This window comes from Gekko japonicus, unplaced genomic scaffold (genome assembly GCF_001447785.1).
Source record: "Gekko japonicus isolate JY-2015 unplaced genomic scaffold, Gekko_japonicus_V1.1 scaffold3592, whole genome shotgun sequence".
Taxonomy (NCBI): Eukaryota; Metazoa; Chordata; class Lepidosauria; order Squamata; family Gekkonidae; genus Gekko; species Gekko japonicus.
Window position 1 is genome coordinate 65670 of NW_015164307.1, and position 2497 is coordinate 68166.

Below are 2497 nucleotides of genomic sequence, written 5' to 3' on the forward strand. Positions count from 1 at the left end.
ACTCATTAGCATAACTCATTAGCATATGCCACACCCCATGACATCACCGGAAGTGTGTCATAAGGCCACACACCCCACCCCCAACGGTCCCGGCCGCCGTCACCAGCCTTGCAGCTCCACTGCTGAGCCCCATGAGGGGCCCGGCGGTGGACCTCCAAGGCCGGCGGGAGTGCTAGGAAGCCCCGCGAAGGCCCTCCCTGGCCCCAGGCAGGCAGGGGTGGGGAGAGGCAGGGAGGAAGCAACTTACCCTCCCTCTTCTCCTGCCTCCTCCTGGCTGAATGAGGGCCGGAAGCGGGGTGGCCGGAAGCAGGGGGTGGGGCTTCGTCATGTGCCCTCCCGTACCTCACCCGGGGGAACTATGTTCCCCCGCGTTCCCCCCCGAAATGACCTCTGGCAACAAGTAATATTTAGGTGCATACTTGTTACATTCAGTCAACAGATTTTTAATTAGCAGCCAGCATTCCCACAAATCGTAAGAGAAAATGCAGAATACACCAATACAATATACCCCCACACATACAAACATATATGGAAATAAGTTTTAAAATGCGCAAGACTCACTCACATAGTCAAATTTCTCTGCATTATTTGCTCCTTGCTGAAAGGAAAGAAAACACGTTTACAAAGTTTGTTGACACAAGGGAAAGCTTTTGATATCATTTTACTTAGCTTAAAAAACAAAACTTATGTAATAAATTCTAAATCCATCTATCTATGGCTACTTTAATGTTATCAAACGTTAAATTATTACTTATTAATCTAATTACCTAAAGTTAGGAGACTAAGCCATTTACATAAACCTCAAAGAATACTATAGAAAGTTTTAATTAATAGCTTCTAATATGTAAGAAATAGGGCGGAACATTAAATAAGGCTAGCTTTATTTTACATGCTCTTTATCGAACAGTTATAAATGAGTGCCAGGAATTGGCCTTGCAATTTACTGTAATCAATGGATACACTTTCCATTCTGTGCTTTTACGTTATGCTGGATACTAAGGAAATCCATTGCTACACTGATTATGGCCGACAACTCATTAATTGGGCACAATAATAATAATGTGTGCCGACAAAGCACAGCCGACTTACGGTGATCTTGTAAGGTTTTCAAGGCAAGAGATGTTCAGGGGTGCGTTGCCATTGCCTGCCTCTGCATAGCGACCCTGGGCTTCCTTGGTGGTCTCCCATCCAAGTACGAACCAGGGTCGACCCTGCTTAGCTTCCGAGCTCTGAGAACAGTAGGCCAGTCAGGGCTATTCGGACCGCTACTGGGTACAGTTCACTGCTCTAAAGAAAACTCCGTATAGAAGAGTTGGCGGGGATGAAAGAGCCCTGTCGGGAACTCGTGCCATTGGGGACCTATCGTGCATCTTCGGTGCAGAAGTCTCCACTGACAGAGCTTAACGAACAGCGGCTCGTTGGCATTGCAGCGACGGCGGCTGCCTGGTGTGACAGAAACTGGGTGAGCAGAAATATTTTTTCCCCCCACAGCTAACTGCACCCTCTTAAATATGGGATTTCTTCAAAGCGGCAAATATTAAATAATGCCCAGTTCGAAATGGACGGGACGCAATCTTTTCTCTGCTGGGGGGGGGGCCTTTTATGGTCCCTCCCGTACTGCACAATACGCTCTGGAGATTCGGGGGCGATTCTAACACGTTACAGTTGCCAACAGAAGTGCCAACAATGCACTGGTGCTTCCTGCAGCCAGCGGGTAAAGCCAGGGCATTGTCACCAGGCGCCTGTGAATCCCGGCCCTGTCATTAAGTGCACGAGAGAGGGAGGGGCCACCATCTTGAATGGAAAGAGCTCCACTCACGGGACAGGTTTCTTCTTATGCTGTGTTGCGGTAGCTACAGAAGATACTTTTTAGAAACCTAGGGGAATTTTCTGACAGGCGATAGATTCCGGAAGGGAACCCGTTCTCAAACGGGTTCTGGTCTGTCATTTCAGACAGAACCCATTTGAGAACCTGTTCCCTTCCGGAATCTATTTGCCATTTCATACACAAACGCTTCAGTCCCGTTTAGGAACCGGGACTGAAGCGTTTTACCTGTCATCCACTTCCAAGTGGTCTCCAGTGCCCTCTCCCGGTTCTGATACGCTTTTTTCCCGCCTTTTTTCGCCCGCGCGGGCGATCTCCGGCTGTTTGGGGTTTTTTTTGAACGTTTGATTTATAGCGTTATGGCGCTATAACGCTATAAATGCTATTCCGGTATAACGGAATATAATGCTATTCCGGTATAACGGAATAGCATTATATCAATCCCATTGGAATGCATGGAGTGTTTTGTTATACTGCTATAAAAAAATCGATCACCTGCGCAGGAGGAAAACGGCGGGAAAACAAAGCGGTGCAAGTCTGAAATGCCAAACCGCTTCTGATCCGGCTCATTTCCGGTAGGGGCAAGCCCTGTGTGAAATGGCAGCCCTGTACCGGTTCACTTCAAAATGGATGATTGCCGGCTTGAAACCGGGTGAAACTGGGTAAAGTGAA

General features: G+C 47.9%; 1 protein-coding gene across 1 annotated transcript in view; it reads right to left on the reverse strand.

Annotated features, from left to right (window-relative positions):
* GLS (glutaminase) overlaps positions 1–2497 on the reverse strand; it is a gene marked incomplete at its 5' end in the record, with an annotated part of 79647 nt that overhangs the window by 44797 nt on the left and 32353 nt on the right. The window lies entirely within an intron of this gene.